This window comes from Microcebus murinus, chromosome 3 (genome assembly GCF_040939455.1).
Source record: "Microcebus murinus isolate Inina chromosome 3, M.murinus_Inina_mat1.0, whole genome shotgun sequence".
NCBI lineage: Eukaryota > Metazoa > Chordata > Mammalia > Primates > Cheirogaleidae > Microcebus > Microcebus murinus.
Genome location: NC_134106.1, coordinates 66,045,952 through 66,064,747, shown reverse-complemented (window position 1 = coordinate 66,064,747; position 18,796 = coordinate 66,045,952). Strand labels below are relative to the sequence as shown.

At 35.5% G+C, this 18,796-nt stretch overlaps 1 long non-coding RNA gene across 1 annotated transcript in view; it reads left to right on the top strand.

Annotated features, from left to right (window-relative positions):
- The window catches only part of LOC105874868 (uncharacterized), a 128,030-nt gene that overhangs the window by 52,250 nt on the left and 56,984 nt on the right, over nucleotides 1-18,796 (top strand). The window contains exons 3-5 of the long non-coding RNA XR_001155713.3: nucleotides 581-672; nucleotides 2,928-3,052; nucleotides 7,282-7,356. This is a non-coding gene — a long non-coding RNA (uncharacterized LOC105874868). The remainder of the gene's footprint in view (nucleotides 1-580; nucleotides 673-2,927; nucleotides 3,053-7,281; nucleotides 7,357-18,796) is intronic.

The following is an 18,796-nucleotide window of genomic DNA, read 5'->3' as shown; positions in this document are numbered from 1 at the left end:
TGGTATATGTATACCACCGAGTTCTACTCAGCCACAAAAAACAATGGTGATTTAACATCTCCTGTATTATCCTGGATAGAGCTGGAACACATTCTACTAAGTGAAGTTTCACAAGACTGGGAAAAAAAAGCACCATATGTACTCATTATCAAATTAGTATTAACTGATCAACAATTAAGTGCACATATAGTAATTATATTCATCGGGTATAGGGAATATGGGAGGGCGGAGGAGGGAATGGAAATATATACACTTAATGGATGCAGTGTGCACCATTGATGGATGGACATGCATGAAGCTCTGATTCATGTAGTGCAAAGGCAATATATGTAATCTAAACATTTGTACCCCCATAACATACTGAAATACAAAAAAAAATTCTTCTATGATTTTATGCCTCAAATTCATTATTTGGTTTCTTTTCAATGTTTCTTAGAATAGAATCAGTGTGAGAAGTTTTCATCATGAATGCATTTCATATGTAATTATATTTTAAATTCTGTCAGGTTTTACTAGTACTGTTAATGCATTTAAGTGTGCATAAAAACCCAATCTTTTCTATCCATTTCTTTTTTCACAGGAAAGAATTGTCATGTCTGGATAGTTATTTTCTGAATTAGCTGTAATCCAGGCAGAAGCTTCTCTATGGTGTGCATTTTTCAGAAATGGCAGGTAACAAGTTTCACAGTGGGCAGCATCACTTTGGAAACATGATTATTAATCTTTTTCTGAGAAAAAGTGAAACAGATAAAGAAATTAGTTCAGTAGGATGAGAGCCTAAACATTTTTGTATGTGTTACATGGTGTGAGATGGAAAATAAAATGGGTAAGGTTACAGCCAAAATTCATTTTCCTTAGAAAGTTTTCACTGTAAAGCATGGCAAATATATAATGAACTTTTTTTTCCCTTTTGAACTTGAGAGGGTACCAACTCTTCACCTTGTCAAGTACAGAGAGAAAAGAATGGTCTTTTGATGGGCTTGTGCCACACTGAACTACAGAACTACATCATTAACAATCCTATTGTGATGAAAAAAAATGAGTGGAAAAATTTTATTATATGGCTTCAAAGTGTATCTAATAAAAGAAAATCTCACTAATGTGCACAGACAACGACTATCGCACAAAACTATTGCCTGGGAGAGAGCACAGGGCATTCACACTCACTCTTATCATCCTTGTTGTTGATCTTTTAGAGTAGCATTAGAGAATTATTTTTCTTTTCTTCAAAATTTGTTCATTTTTTTTTTTTTTTTTTTTTTTTTGAGACAGAGTCTCGCTTTGTTGCCCAGGCTAGAGTGAGTGCCGTGGCGTCAGCCTAGCTCACAGCAACCTCAAACTCCTGGGCTCAAGTGATCCTTCTGCCTCAGCCTCCCGGGTAGCTGGGACTACAGGCATGCACCACCATGCCCGGCTAATTTTTATATATATATATATCAGTTGGCCAATTAATTTCTTTCTATTTATAGTAGAGACGGGGTCTCGCTCTTGCTCAGGCTGGTTTTGAACTCCTGACCTTGAGCAATCCACCCGCCTCGGCCTCCCAAGAGCTAGGATTACAGGCGTGAGCCACAGCGCCCGGCCTAAAATTTGTTCATTTTGTAAAAGAGAAGACTTCATGTTTCTTGTAAAAAGATAAAATGGTATTGTTTTAGCATTTTTCCAGGTGATATAGGAAGATATGAGAAATAATCACATTCAGAAACCTTGAGACTCTATAAGGAACTTTCTATAACAAGGCAAAGCAATACTGTATTTCCAACAGAAGATTTTGCCCCAAACTTCAAAACCTATGCCTCCTGAGATACATGAATTCTATGGAGATATTAAGTACATTGGTCTACTGTAGGTTACCAGATCTTAAAGTTTGCTGTGGATACTTCAGCACAAATCACACAACTAAATCTTAGATTTGACACGCCACAATGTGAAGAAAGGGTAGTGGTGCCAGAAAGTTGATTTGTCAGCAGTGTCTAGAGGTAACCAGCTTGGTCCTATGCTTTAGACGCTTTTAATTCAGGGTGCTGTCTCCTGGGATCAGAATAGGCGAGGCATCCTCAAACTACGGCCCGTGGGCCACATGAGGGTGTTTTTGCCTGTTTGTTTTTTTATTTCAAAATAAGATATGTGCAGTGTGCATAGGAATTTGTTCATAGTATTTTTTAAACTATAGTCCAGCCCTCCAACGGTCTGAGGGACAGTGAACTAGCCCCCTGTTTAAAAAGTTTGAGGACTACTGGAATATACAGTTGAGAATCGAGGAAAAAGAGAGGGGAGAGTGAGACAGAGAGAAAGTGAGCAAATGGGCTTAGGATCTTTTACTTTCACATTGTCAATTCTCCCTCCATTAACACAATGGACAATATAACATTCTTAAACCTGTTCAACCTACTGCACTTTCTCTTCTTTTCCCCCCTTAGGAAAATAGTTAGGGGGGTTAGTAAGTTAGATAGGAAAAAAAGCTTTGAGATTTCCCAAGAAGCTAATTGATAGCCTATGTTTTTCATATGAGTCTTATACTTGAGTTTGCTTTGGTTTTGTTGGACATGTGATTCAAAAGTTCCATGTAACAGAATGAAACGCATTAATGTTTTATATTTTTCCCCCTAAATGACCTTACTTATATTTAAATTCAATTTCTTTTCATGGTTAAAAATCAAGATCTCACATTATTTCTATTAGGAAAATAGATCATTCTATATTACAAATTATTGGCCTAAGAAATGCATGTTTCTTGTAGGCTCAGGAAGGACAAACTTCATGGTATCTCTTTTATTCCTCATTGAATAGAATGGACATGTTATTACAAAATAGTTCCCTGTACACTTTGAATTCTAATTATTTAACCCTTTGAAACTTTGTGTTTTTACTCCATCTGTGTTCTAATGCATATATTTAGATTTTTCTTTTTCTTCTTTACATGGGAGGAAACAAACAAAACACAAGATTGCTCTGTTGTAGACAGAACTCTGGTGCTGAGATTGCAGGATTAACAACTTTAGCATTCTAAGCAAGTGTTGCTTTTTTTCTCCAGAATTCAATTGTTGCAAAGGTAGGAATAAAAGAAAAAAATAACTTTTCTAAAATATGCCTCAGAATTTGGGATGACATTGTACCCATGTTGTATAATGCAAACAAAATACAAAAGAATCTTCAAGTTGATGTCAGTTTGTCTTGGAGAGACTAGAGAAATTCAATGCTTTCTCAAAAGAAATAATACACAATTTGATTCTATTTTAATATAGGACCAAATGAGATATAATTTTAAAAACTTAAGACACAACTAAAAGAAACAACTCTAATTTGTTTTGGATTATATTTAATGTTTACACATTTAATTCATGGAAAATGTAAAAAAAAAATGGCCTTAGCAATTGTGTTAACTGCCAAATACTGAAAAATTATGGTCAATAGTGAAAAATCAAAGGACAGCTTTTGTGCTAGATATAGAATGTTAACTTTTCCTTAGTTCTTATAGGGGTGTTTAATGAGCAAAAGCCATTTTCAGTTTTAGGGGATATTATGGGATGACTGATTTAGTGATTTTGTGATTTACTCTCCTTGGAGTAAAAAATGTTATTTTTAAATTATGATCTCTTACCTAACATTCTCAGTCTTTCTCAAGTATTTGCAGGCTTGAGTTATCATATTTAAAGTAATTGCCTGGATATTATCCTTAACAAATCTATAATTTGTGCCTAGTTTTTCCTACTTTTCCAAATTTCAGAGTTCATAGTGAGAAAACAGATCACAGTATCTACGAGTAAAAAAAAATATATTATATATGGCAATGTGATTCCAAAAACTTTCAGTATCTTATGGGCCATAGTAAGGAAATGGCCAGAGTTGTGATAAGCATTACGTGCATGTAAGACTTTTTATGTAATTGTTTCTTTTACCCCTCAATGGGTCAAAGTCCCAGCAGAAAGATGATGCCACATATAAACTGGATTATTTGAAAAACATTTTAAAGCAATCTATTTGAAAAGGTATATGCACATAATAGAGAACAACAAGAGATGGTGGAGTACCCAGGAGCTGGTGAGGGAAGATTGACATTACTCCTAAATAGGAACAAGGAGTGTGTTTGTGAGAAGCTATAAATAGAATGAAGTGTGTTGAGAGAGGGTGGCCTGACAGAAACTAAGACCTCCAGCCACGAGCCACAGTCAGCCCATAGCAACCACACAGAGAGGAGCTCAGGAGTAAATACAATAACCTTGTTCTTCTCCCCTCTTCCAATTGCCTACGTATGTTCTCTACTGGCTAAACCCACCCAACTCAAAGCACTAGTGTGGAGAATAGACATGTAGGAGCATAAATATGTTATCTAGCACATATCCCAATCTAAAAATACCACAGTCCCTATGGTCTGCATTTTGACTATGAATGTGAAATATATATAATTGAAGAATAATTTTTGCTTTAGATTCAGGAATACTTAACTATGTCTTATAATGTATGATGAACATAATTTCTAAGTCTCTCACCCTCCCACTCTCACTCAATCTGACACCCCCTTTATTTTTCACTGTTCTAGCTTTCAAACCAACTTTTCTGTCATTAACTCATTCAATGACATGTACTGGGCATACTCTTTGATTGAGACACTGTGTTGGGTCTGTGGGTAAAGAGATAAATAGAGTGCAATCTCTGCCCCTAGACTGTCTAGTAGCCATGATGAATATACAGATGAAATATCCCAATATTATAGGTTAGCAAGAAAGACATGAACAAAGATTCACGGGCCTGCATCTGCAAAGTGTCTAATTTGCAGCCACATTTCATAAAAAACAAAAAGGTTTGAGTCTGCCTTCAAGGCAATTTTTTTCTTTATTTAAATTAATAAAATGGCAAACTGATTATTAGTAGGCTTCTTCTATGAGTCTTCATGCAAGAAATATAGGCTGGCCATGTAAACCCAGTTATTTAACCTCTAGAAAATCCATTTTTCATTTGATTTTGGTTAATGTGAATCTCTCCTGGAAAGATAGACCCAAAGTTAATGTAATAATCTTTTGAGACTTCAAGACTGGGGAAGGATTCTGCAGCAGGATTATATCTCTAAGCTATTTCAGGCCATTTTACAGTTCTCTTGGGAGGAAGTGTGCAAATGCTTTCAAAGCAAGTGCTCACATACTCCAACATTCAGTGCATTAATTTCTTATTTAAATTATTATACTATTAGCATAACATGAAAGAAACAAGGGTGAATTATAAAAGCATAAAATGTGAGATACTGTGAGAGAGTGAGAGAAAGAGAGAATTGTAAATTATAAGTACTAGAAATGTGATAGAATTGCCAAAATTTATGAAATTAATTATATATACTGTGAATTATAAATCAGAGTTTAGTCTGTTTTATAGGAATATGAGATGAAAAATTATTCACAGAAAAAATATAAAAATAAAACAAAGAAAACTGTGAACAATGGAAGAATTTAGAAAAGAATCACTATATTCTAGGAGTTAAAAGAACAGTCATGCAAATAAAGGATATCAGCACCACGGAGAGCGACACGCCCCTTCTCTTGGTCTTCTCTATGACCTAGGATTAGGTTCTGTTCCCGATCTTATTTCTAATAATTTAATAGACCTATGCAACTTCTTCCTTCCAGAAGTGAGATATTTCATATATAAAATAATAAAAACGGACTTTTAAACTTATTTTTAACACAAGAAGTCTTTATTATCTTGTACAAGCCCATGATTAGGGTAACTGCTTTTGCCCAGGAACTTACCTGTTCTAATTACCTCTGCTTTCCTGTCCCTGCCTCCATGGTCTCTGATACACCTTCAAAAATCACTAGTTTGAAATTCACACAGTTTGAAAATCACTAAACCAATAATCTAAAGAATTCTTTCAGTTAAAACATTCTGGGTATTAATGCAGGAGTAGCTTGACTGAATAGTAAGCTTGTCTTTAGTCTTGCTTGTAAAGAGACTCATCTTCCTTTTTTTGCGACAACAAAAAAAGCATATTGTCTGTCTGTAAATTGCTTCCCACACTTGAGGACAGGAGATACCTGAACTACCATTTACAGAGAGCTAACCATACTTAATTTTCTAAAGGGCCACACGTGACTTACTCTGAGTGGATTTGCTTCTGGGTCAGATATGTCCTCTCATGCACTACTACAGAGAACTTACTTATCTGTCTGCACAAATTTTTAACAGCTTGTAAATTTTTATCACTTCTGTTTATACATTTCATTGTTCCATTTATAGCATGTCAATCACTTGAATTAAAGTACCAGAGCTAGGGATCATATTTAAATTTTTTATTTACAAAGGATACTGCCCACCTTGCAATTTCTTTAAGACAGAGCTAATTGTTATTAGTATTATTTTTGGTTTTCTGAGCCAATCTTATTGGAATGCTTAAGAACTAACATTAATTTTCCACTAAGTAATGCCCAGGAATATGTTCCAAATGTATATAGTATTTATATAAGACATTAATTTTTAAAGTATACATTTTTATGCATGTGGCAGATAGCTGCAACTATTCCTGAAACATAACTGATATCCAAAACAGATATGAATTCACATCAAATCATGACTATATACAGGCATACCCCAAACATTCAGTTTATCTTAGTTATATGTTGCCAAATTCTCCAAATTTTCCAAATTTTAATGTTTCAGGAAGCTTGCTCTTTATTAGAAATGAGTTTTAATGTGATATAGGATGATGGCTATTTTATTCTCCTTTAATGATTTTAGGTGACAGTGGTTATCCTTTGAAAAACTACTTAATTACTTCTTTGTCTCATCCCTAGACTTCTTCTGAAAATAGAATCAATATGAGTTATAATGGAATTCAATGAGTGACTAGAATGATAATGAAGAATGCATTAGGAATCTTTATAAATGGGACATGAATGCCCAGTTCAATCTAATGGAGCCTCACCATACTGACCTTCAGATGTTTGGAAACTCTATATTATTTAGCAAGGCTGTTAAATGTGGCTTATTTTTTTAAAGAAGCTACAAAAATTAATGCAACCCACCATGTGATTGAAGTAAATGACTATGAAGATGTGTACTTTTGCAAAATTGGCTCCATATAGAAAAGTAGAGCTACAAATATTGGGTCAAGGTATTCATCTTGAAGGGAGAAAAAAATTCTTCTAACTATCCTATTTTGGTAACTATTTTTATTATAGAAGTAAATTAAGTATCATAGTTATATTGTATCAATGTGTATGTGTTTTGCAGTAAATACTGAGAAAAAAATATTGCTTTGACTGAGACATTTCTTTTTTTTTTTTTAAGCAGAGGCTGGAGATATTGTAACTGTGAAGATTCACTTGACTATATGTCTAGTGGTTGAGCTATGAAGGAGGCCTGAAAGTAAGTGCCCAATGTGTGGTTATTGATTTCTCCCTTAGAGACTGATATGAACTTTACATCTCAATGGATGGCATTTTTGCTTTCTCCTCTATCCTTCACCTCTTTGGGGGAGTGACAAAAGTATGTGCTACTTTTTATTGCTTTCTTATACTTCTTGTAAACTGTTTTAATTCTATCAAATAGCCAGAAAAATAAATAAAGAAGAAATATATTAAAACATTCTGACAGTCTTAGACTGCCTTTTTGGAATAAGCTAGGAGAATTTTCAAAATTCCTCCATACTGCTGGGTAGAGGAAACAACCATTCTAAAATTTGAGGGTTTACTCAACATAATACAGTAAGTCCTCAAATAACATCATCATTTTGTTCAACTATGTTTCATTATAATGTCGATGAGGAAAAAAATCCACGCCTAGCTGGCACCACTGTCTGTGGAGCACATTGTCTTCATGTCTGCCTGGATTTTCACCAGTACTCCGGCCTCCTCCCATATCTCAAAGGTGTGCCAGTGAGGCGAATTGGTGGGTCTAAATGGTCCCCACTAAGTAAGTGTGGGTGTGTGAGTGCACCCTGTGATGGAATAGCTTCTCTTCTGGGATGGGTCCCCACTTTGTACCCTGAGCTACCAGAATGAGCTCCTGCCACTGATGACACTGAACTAGAATAAGGGGGTTAATAATTATCCTATTTATTTTTATTATTCTTTCTTAAATGTATGTATAGCTCACATTTATTTCAATGGTTAATATTGGAAGCATTTTGGCCTTCACTTAGGAGTTCTGTGATGTTTTTGCAACTGCAAAAATATGCCACAGGAACTTAATTCTTGATAATTCCAAATAACTTACAGTAAAATTCGTTTCATTATATGTTCTTTCACTTAAAATTATAGTGTTCAAGAACCTGCTGATGACATTAAGTGAGAATTTACCATAGTCTATGATTTTAGGATAAATTCTTCATGTCTATTATGGCTCGATTTAACACATTAACTGCCATGTGAGTTGTATTTAACTCATGCTAGTTTTGAGCCCAGGGCTTTATGAAGCATATGTAAATCACATGACTCTTCACCTTGGGAGCTGCTTAAACTGGTTTTCAAGTTGCATGGAATTCACACACAGAAAACAATTAAAAAACCCACATTTTTTCATTAAATTAGAAAGGATCTTTTTGGGTTTTGTTTTTGAAGTTTTTATTGTATTTTTGTAATTAAACACTGTGGGCCCAAGGAAACAAATTTTTTTTCTAGTGTGGCAGTCAATGTGTTAAAAATAAATCTGATAAAATAAATTTTATCTTATGGAACAGTTTTATAGTATAAATCCTCTAAAACTTAAAATGTGATCCCTTTTTTGCCACTATTAGAATGGTCGTGTTATACAATCGCTCGGTCTATTACATTTATGATGTTTGACATAAAAAGGACAATGAATCCCTTATCTAAAGCATGGGAGAATTGGTCTAGTGTAGTCAGAGAAGCCCTTTGATTATGTATGATTCATACACAAGTGGATCATGGTATGTTTTTTAATGTTGAATCTGATATCCATTCCCTTCTTTAACTTTTTAGTGTCTAAATAATAATTAGGCTTTTCTAAGATGGGTGATCAAATTTCTTTCTTACCTCATGATAATAAAAAAGAAAAATTTTGTCATAATCTTCCTACCTCTACCAGAGCTGATCTCTGTGTCATATATTTCTGAGGCATATCGTTCTAGAATCAATAGAGTATGATATTAATAAGTGTTCACTCTCAGATACCTCTCACAGAATTTTTTAAAAGTCTATCCTCCCTTCCCCAATTTTCTTCTAACTGGTACTGGAAGAAACCAGGATAGAAAATATCAGTGTGTCGGATCCTTGTTGGAGTAACTGCACCCATGATGCCCTATTTCTAAGAACTATCATTTTAACCCAAATCCTGAATTTGTATATCTATACGTATTGAGAGTGAGCCCACAGAATTACTCATAGAGGATTAAATCAGGGATTCAGATCTGACACAATATAGGACAATTGGATTTTTATCTGGAAGCTGGTGTAGCAATCACTCTGGAGCTAGAAGTTATTGTGAATCGTGAAGTAGTGCTTATTTTCAACAACACTTGTGGTGAAACAGAAATGGCCACTTTGCAGAGAGAAGGAAAGCAAAATGTAGTGATAAAAGGAAATAAAAAAAATAGAGGAAAACTGTCTTCTGAATTATTTTATTTGCTCAATTCAGTAAACGTTGGTGGCACTTCCTCCTTTTAAGTTTTGAGTTACCCTTGTATCTGCCAATATATTCCTCCTCTTTCTTGTGTTTGTATGAATGGGGGTCTGGTTCCTTGCAATAGGAAAAGTCTTCACTGACTAATTCAGACTTCCATATGCTTGAGGATAAGCTCACCCCAGCCCACTGTGGTTGTCTCCAGTACTGCCATTTTGCTTCTGATGTTGGTATGTGGCCCATTCCTTTCAAGCTCCCTTGGAAATTATTCTCACCTGTAAACAAGGTCTATTATCTCATTCTCCAAATAATGATGTATGTTTCAATTTCTTATCACTTTCATTCTCTCATACTGAAGTAGGGAAAAATGATATTCCTTTTTGCTTGACTAATAAGCTCACAAAGTCCTGCTGCCTTTTACTCCCAGTTTCCTGTAAAGATTTTTATAATGTGTATCTTTAATTTCACAATCTTTTTTAGGGGGAAAGTGGGGTGGAAGCCCTTTCTCAAAACATTAACCTAAGGGATGGGTCATGGGAGCTATCTTAAAAACCAACTTCAGTAGTCTGCATCATGTAGTTTCAAAACAGGATGTCTGCTTCAATCAGAACCTACTGACAGTGAGTTCAATGTGTATTTTCTGACACTCCTTCAGGATAACTTACTTCTCATAAGGATTCTTGATTGTTCTTGCACATAAACCTCTGGTAGATTCACTTCAACAGCTTTTTAAGACATACTAAGACAAGTCTGAATCCAGAGTTACAGAGTTTGAGCTCTCAAGCCTTGATTTCCATTGAACTATTTATATATCAACTCTTATAACACAAGTTAGCCATATGTGTCTTTGAGCATACAGAATAGCTCTCACATGCACTAACACCATCAATTGCCTACTGCCCATTTCCATTCCTGGATATTATATATTTATGTATTTCTAGACTCTGTATTCTGTCAACCTATTCTGTCCACTTCATATTGGAACTAACAGATACCAACTGCTGACTATGACCAGCTGCTTTCCACTGGTCTCATCTGTGGCTATTATGTTTTGACAGACATACTGGAGGTGTAGGTCTTCTGCTCTGTGTCAACTTCTAATTCAATAAGCATGCACTATGTACTTATCTGAATTATTGAAAAAAATCTGAGAAACCTTTGAACACAAATTAAATAACTTAAAAATTTTGATGATTAATCATTTTCAACATTTAAGTTACAAAAAATGTATGAATTCATAAAAAATAATTTATATATAAAATATGGATTTTTAAGTTATATGAAGATAAAATAAAAAAAGCCTACCAGAATTTGAAGAAACATTTCAGAAAGACTACAGATATTATATAATGAATGTCTTTAGAAGAAATTAAGATATATAAATATGGAGAAAGTTTCCTTCACTCCAGTGCAAATTCACAAAAGTCCCTGATAGGGTTTAGAATGACTTATTTGTGATTTACCAGGGTCTCATCAGAGCTGTTATGAGAATTTTAAGAATCATTTTATTTCCATAAATCCTAGATTTATGTTTTGTACATCTAGAGATATAACTTTTTAAATTGAGAAAATCTAATAAAACATTCCTAGCCTACCATTTCTACAAATTTAACCTCAGGACATTAGGATGCCTGAATTATTCCCTCTTCCCTTCCTCATCTCTACCACAGAACTGCCCAATACCTGATGGGACCAAATGATTTGGCGTTATTTACAAAAAGGATGTGGAACAGACAATTGACTGCCTGCCCTCCTCTAATTAGATCAATGCTGCCAGAAACTATTCTTGTACAGGTTGTGGTCTACATGTGGTAATGGGACCGTCCACTTAATTTAGATTCAGATGTACTGAATCTATTGTGAGCTGAGTATTGTGTAAACACGTTTACATAAAATGTGGCTTCCAATACTGACAGGAACCCAGCTAGGTAGATCTCATGCTCCGTTTTCAGATGAGGTCACACAGCTTGTAAGTGGCAGATCTGGGATTTGAAACCCACTGTCCTTGACATTCTATGTAGCTCCTAGTCAGAGGGAACAGCCTGGACAGTAGGTAATAAACTGCATAAAGAGCTAATGAGGAGGCCTTGTACTTAACCTTAAAAGATCACGTTAGAACCCCAATATATTAGGCAGTTTCTTGGCTGCCTCTCTCACATGTATTTTCAGTTTTCTTTCTTTGGGTATTCACTGTCTTACTACCTCATCTTCTGGAGAGACAACAGAAATACCATTTCCAAAGTTCTGTTACTACTTGAAGATAAAATGCAGACTTCTCTGGAAAATCATTTGCTAGCATAAAGCAAATGTCTCCTCAGTAAGTGAGAGTTTATAGAAATGGCTTAGAGGAAACAGTAGCAATAATCTAGGCAGTTTAGGTACTGCATATTTTTTGTTTGTCCATGATAAATCCAAAGCTCAAAGAAGGGTAATGAACTCCTTTAAGGTCTTTAGCCAGATCATGATGGTGCAAGGACTCAAACCCAGGCCTCCTGACTTCCTATTAAGATGTTTATTAAAATTTATTATATTAATAGTATACTACTTATCATATAAGTGGATCCAAGGAATATGTTGGCTCTCCTATTTAAAGATGCACATCTGTATTCTCAGGCAATTACTTCCCAAAGCCATTATAGAGACGAAATACAGATTTAATAGCAAATCACTAGACAGGTTATTTTCTATAATCACATTTGGAAGAAAATTAAACAGTAGTTTGAAAAGTGGATTAGAGGAAACCGAATAGCATTGTGTAAGTCTTGATATAGGACAAATTTAGAATTAGAGTTTCTGGCATAAAGCCTCAGAATTTAATTGATTAAAATTCTAAGTTCACTTTTTATACCAGCCACAGCCTAATATTAATAGCTTTGGAATTATTATCCAGGTAACACTGTTCTATCCAATCTGGTTTATTCTCTGGGCTTAGGCTGAAAGCTTTCATCTGAGAACTAAAAGCATAATAGATTGCACATTATATTAATATTACATCAGCATTGTAGGCACACTGAACCCATTCTCCACTGTCAAAAGGAACAGGCCACCAGAAGGCTCTGGGTAGCCTTGGCAAACAGTTAAGCTTCATGTGAGGCTGAGTATAATGAGTAATTTCACTCCTGTGTAAGAAGAGATTTGCACTTCCCTAGCAAATGGGCTTGAAAGGAACTACTGTGGTGTCTTCTAATTGGACATGTGATTTCTCCAGTAGCAGTTCTGCATCTGTTACCGTGCTTTCTGAGTAGAAGTTTCTTCTAAATCCTGGTGAAGAAAATCCTTACAAATTGCCATTGGTACTTGGGGAAAATACTTGGAGAGCCATCTTTCCCATTTCAACCATCAACATGGGGTTACTCTAGGGCACACTTATTGGGGTCCAAAATAGTCTACTTTTTTCCTAAAAACACTGTGAGGCAGTCTAATCTTTATTAATCTAATCAATTCTTCAGATATTTATTAGGCTCAAATTATGTATCAGGTGCCTCAGATATGACAGCTAATGAGACATGTTTTCCAACCTCAGGGAACTCTCTGCAGAAAAAAAAAAAAAAACAGAAAATAAAAATATAAGCATTTCCTTTGTCTACTTACACACTTACAGTAACCAAGTGATCTGAGATTTCAGTTAAAGCTGGGTCTGATTCTAGAGCCTGAATGCTTAACCTCTATGCTATACTGCTTTTTTTTTTTTTTTTTGCCTGGTATTGTCTTTATTTTATTTTATTTTTTTTATTTTGGAATATTATGGGGGTACAAATTTTAAGGTCTCAAAAAATGCCCTTTCCCCCCTTGCCCCTGAAGTCTGAGTTTCCAGCGTGACCATATACACCTTTTAAATGACATATGTCAGAACTTCACCTTTCTCTCTAAGTCTTTCTAAATCCTTTGTGAATTTGCATGTAGGTTGCTTTTTGGCATCTAAAAAATTTACTTCGCCTTCTGGGATTCAACACTAAATAAAACAACTATTTATTTGAAGAGAAAATTCTAATAGAAGACATAACTTCTATTTTATTTTGCATTGTTCATAAAAAATTCAAAATAAACATCCTATATTTGCCTAGAGGCAATTAAAACACAAAGAGGACAATATTTTAAATTTCAGTCAACTCCACATGCCATCTGCTTAGGAGCACAGGGATTGTGAAAGGGACTACAGGGGAGCAAGCAATCGAGGACAAGCTTTATTCTAGGCTATTCTGGACATGAACTTGCAGTGTGGCCACTCACATTTGCTGTTTCAGACAACCTGCAATTGATATTTTAGAACCACCACTCAACAGGTGACCAGGTCAAAACTGAAGTGTGATATGTTTGAAGTTAATTTTCACTTAAATGGAAAATTATATAACATCTGATAAAAGCTAAAAGGAAACACTTATCACTTCACCCTTTCAAAGGGCTTTAAGCTATTATTTAATTCCCACTAAATCACTTTGAGGTTCAGAATTTTCATCTCTATTTCACAGATAAGAAGGAGAAGAAACCATGGGAGGTTCAACATCTGGCCTCAGGCCATGTAACAAATCAATATCAGAGTCTAGATCAGAACTCTGCAAACTTGGTTCCCTTTGACTTCTCTACTTTGAGGACAATGCTTCTTGAAAATTGACCCAGTCTTTGAAAAGTCAGGCTCCTTGGTAAAGTCCCTGTGTCCTCTGTAACTCAAAACCTTCTGACTTTTATTTTGGGCTTTGTGGAAACTCCCTACTCTCCAAAAGACATTGAGGGGGAAAAATATCTAAAAGCCATTGAGGAAATTGAAGTGACACAAAGTCCCATGCATCCGATTTGTCTGTTAACCACACCCATCCAGCATCTTTAAGACCAATTTACTCCTTTATTTGGCAAAGTCTATGTCTTATATTACCCCAATAGTATTCTAGGGTACTTCTAGTTGACCACTGAGAAAAACCTACCCAGATTCAACTTCTCATTTTCAGTTTCTTCTTTCAGGGAAGAAATATCAACAAATTAACTCATTTTGGAGAAGGAATAATTTCTTACATTTTTTTCTAACATAGCCATTCCAACATAAGGGTAAGCAAAAGCAACTAACTGAACTAACCTACCTTTAATCATGGACATGCAAGTGGTGACCTAATTGCCTTTCTTCTCCTTAAAAAGACATTTATGCTCCTCTCAATCTCATTTGTACCAAATTGCAGAAGATGTGTATACAATGACAGCATTTGATTCATATTCACATTTTGAGAGTCTGGGAAACAAAAGATCATTATGACTAATTAGAGCAAAAAAAACTTCTTAGAAACCACCAGGGGATTCATAAGATAGAGGATGGAGTGGAGAGGCAGGTCAGGCAGAGCAGTCAGAAGCAGAAAAGAAAATAGCTACAGAGTATCCATTGATACCTAGTAATTACCTGAAAGAGGGGAAACTTTATAGCTGATCTGTTCTTGTATCTGCTACCCATTTTGCTCCACTTCATTCTTTCTCCACAATCCTATCTGATTATTAGAATTGCACATATTGATATAAAATATTTCTTCAGTTTTTCTTTGTAGCTATGTAACCATGTTTAAAATTTTCCTATAGGATGTCATTATCCTTTTTCTCCCTTGGGAAAAAATTCAAATATCATATTATTAATAAGCACTAGTTATCTATTGTTGTAGGATAACTCAGGCCAAAATTTACCAGCTTAAAATAACACATGTTTATCATCTCATCATGTTGTGGCTCAGAAATATGAGCATAGCTTATCCAGGTCTTGTGTTTTAGGGTCTCACACAAGGCTGTGATCAAGATTTCTGCCATGGTTATGGTCTCATCTGAAGGCTTAACTGGAGAAGGATTAGTTTCCAAGCTCACTGACTTTGGTTCCTTGAGAGCTGATGGACCTTAGTTGCTCACTGGTTATTGGCACCTGAATTTCCTTTCCACATGAGCTTCTCCAGCTTGCTTTATCAGAGCAACCACGTAGAACAGCCAGAAAGAGAGTGTTTGTATGTGAAAACAAGATGAAAACTTACCATGTTTTGTAATCTTATCATAAGATTGATGTCTCATTATTTTTATAGTACTTATTCATTAAAAGAAAACCACCAGCTCCAGTTCACACTTAAGGGAAGAGATTACACAAAGCAGAAGGTGAAGGTCATTAGAGCCAGGTCAGAAGCTGCAACCACAGTGTGTTTCAGTTTTAAATAGTAAGTTATTTTTCTTTTTTTTTTCCTTTTATTTATTTATTTGGAGACAGAGTCGCACTTTGTTGCCCGGGCTAGAGTGCCATGGCATCAGCCTAGCTCACAGAAACCTCAAACTCCTGGGCTCAAGCAATCCTGCTGCCTCAGCCTCCTGAGTAGCTGGGACTACAGGTATGCACCACCATGGCCAGCTCATTTTTTCTATATATTTTTAGTTAGTCAATTAATTTCTTTCTATTTTTAGTAGAGTCAGGGCCTTGCTCTTGCTCAGGCTGTTTTCAAACTCCTGACCTCGCACGATCTACCCACCTTGGCCTCCCAGAGTGCTAGGATTACAGGCATGAGCCACTGCACACAGCCATATTTTTCTTACAGTGTATTATAAAATCTGAGAGAACTATGTATTACACAACTCAATTGTGTCGGAAAAGGTTCTGAAATCTACAGTTAGTAAAATTATCTCTTGCTAATTGTGATGATTAATTTTATGTGTCAATTGGGGCTAAGCGATGCTCAGATATCTGGTAAAACATTATTTCTGGGTGTGTTTATGAGGGTGTTTCCAGAAAAGATTAGCATTTGAATCCATGGACTCAGTAAAGAAGATCACCTTTATCAATGTGGGTGGTCACCATCCAGTTACTGAGGACCTGAATTAAAGAATGGTAGAAGAAGGACAAATTTTCTCTTCTTGAGTTGGAACATGATCTTCTCCTGCCCTCAAACATCAGTGCTCCTGATTCTTGGGGCCTGGGCCTTCAATTAGAACTTACACTATGGACTCCCCTAGTTCTCAGGACTTTGGGCTTGGATAAGAACTACACCACTGGCTTTCTGGGGCCTTTAGCTTGCAGATGGCAGATTGTGGAACTTCTCAGCCCCTATAGTTGTGTGAGCTAATCCTTCATAACAAATTTCTTCCCTTGTATCTCTGTATACCCTATTTGTTCTGTTTTTCTGGAGAACCCTGACTAATATGCTAAGTAAATTAAAACAGATGAACTAATAGAAAATATATTCTTCCCCCAACTCCTCTGTTAGGATCTTAGGGTAAAATACACCAGAAACAGATGAGCCCTCACTTCTGCTATATTAATCCCCACAAGGATTAATGAATGGTGAAGAGTTTTCCCAGTTTTTGATGATCAGAAGTGTAATTATGTGTGGGGTGGAGGTGGAAGTTCTGTGGGAGATGATCAGGGAGAACTGAAAGAAGGCCAAGCCTTGTCAGTAGTCATTACTGCTCTGCTTTGAAATCTAGTTCAGCCCCTTACAATATGCTTTGTAAAATCAGACAAAGCAATCAAACAGGGTCCAAGAGTGTTTGTTGCCATCACGCATAAAGCTGATGCTTAACCTAAGGATAATGTCCTTTTTGATTCTCCTACCTAATGATCAGGGTGAAAAAGGGATTGGTGATTTTATTATATATTTGCCTACTGTATCTAATAAATAGGCTCCTGATACCTTTTTAAGGTATGTGATGATTGTATTTAGTTCACTTTAACCACATGGACAGATAAAGAAGGGTTTGGATAGGATAATTCATTTCTTAAACTAGATTTGTAAGCTATTTTGTAACAATAGAACACATATATTTATGCCAATTTTCAAAAATGAGGAAAAGCAGAGCAAAGAAACTGAGTGAGCTTTGAGAAATAGGCTCTACATTATTGCCTAGACAACTTCAACTAGAGATCCTTATGTTAGTTTATTAATTTAGCATGTGTTTTTTTAATGATGAGTGGCACTATTTTTACCTTGAAGTGCTTAATAAAAAATAGACCAAACCCTATTGTTTTAGAGTTTATGGGTAACCAAAACATGTATACTGATTCATCCATAAAATATACATTTATCAAGAGCTTATTTTATGCTAGCTATTTGTGCTAATCTTTGGAAAAAATAATAAACTACATAAATAAACTTCTTCCTTCCTGAAGCATATTATACAAATGTCAGGAAACTAGACAATAAACAAGCAAACCAATAAATAGTAAAACAATTGCAGACTGTGATAAAACACAATGAAGAAAAATAAATGATGCAGTGTGATAGAAAATAAGAACTAATTGCTAACTGGTCACAGAAGATCTCTCTGAAGAGGCAAATTTGGGCTAAGTCCCAAAAGGTGAGAAGTCATGAAAACTGTGGGAAGGGGTTTTATGGAGCTGGGATAACAAAGGTAAAGACTCTGCATGGAAAACACTTGACTTGTTCTAGGAACAGCAAAAAGGTCACTGTGACCTTTGAACTTAACAGGGAAGAGTAGCAGTTGGAGACGATTCTTACATGTCTTGTAACATGATAAGACTTGGATTTTATTCCAAAAAGTACAACAGAAAGCCATGAAAGGTTTTTAACTGAGGAGGAGTATCTGATACACATTTTTAAAATACCATTTCATTGATTGTGTGGAGAAAGAAATAATAGAGGCAGAAGCAGGGAGATCTGGTAGCAGGCCATTGAAAATATCCAGGCAAGAGATGGTGTTGGTAGCTATGAAAACATGAGAAGGCATAGATCCAAAATATATTTGAGAGGAGAACAAATAGGACTTGCTAGTGGTTTCAGTGATATAAAAGGAAAAGTCAAAAAATGTTTCCCAGGTGTTATGCTTTAGTACCTGAATGAGTAATGGTATTATTTACTGAGAAGGAGGTATATATATGGTGGAAATAGAGCAGAGGCAATTAGGAGTTTAAATATATTGTGTTAATGATTATAAAATATGAATATCACACACTGCATGAAACCGTAAAAATATGATAATCATGAAAACATCTTCAGTTCTAAAGGCAATATATATTAGATACGTGGAAAAGTTTAATTTGATACAGTTTCTGAAGGCATTGGTACGTAAGCCACAGACTAAAGGAGGAAAGGGCTGCCTCCTGAACAACAAGGAGGAGCAACATTCTTTGTGCAGGAAAATCTAATACTTGTATTTAAATTAGGTCTTCTCATTGGACCAGAAAGCATTTGCTCGGGAAGTGAACTGATCCATTCTGGGTGTAAATACTTTTACAACAGTCAGTCCCTGGATGGAAATCTCCCTC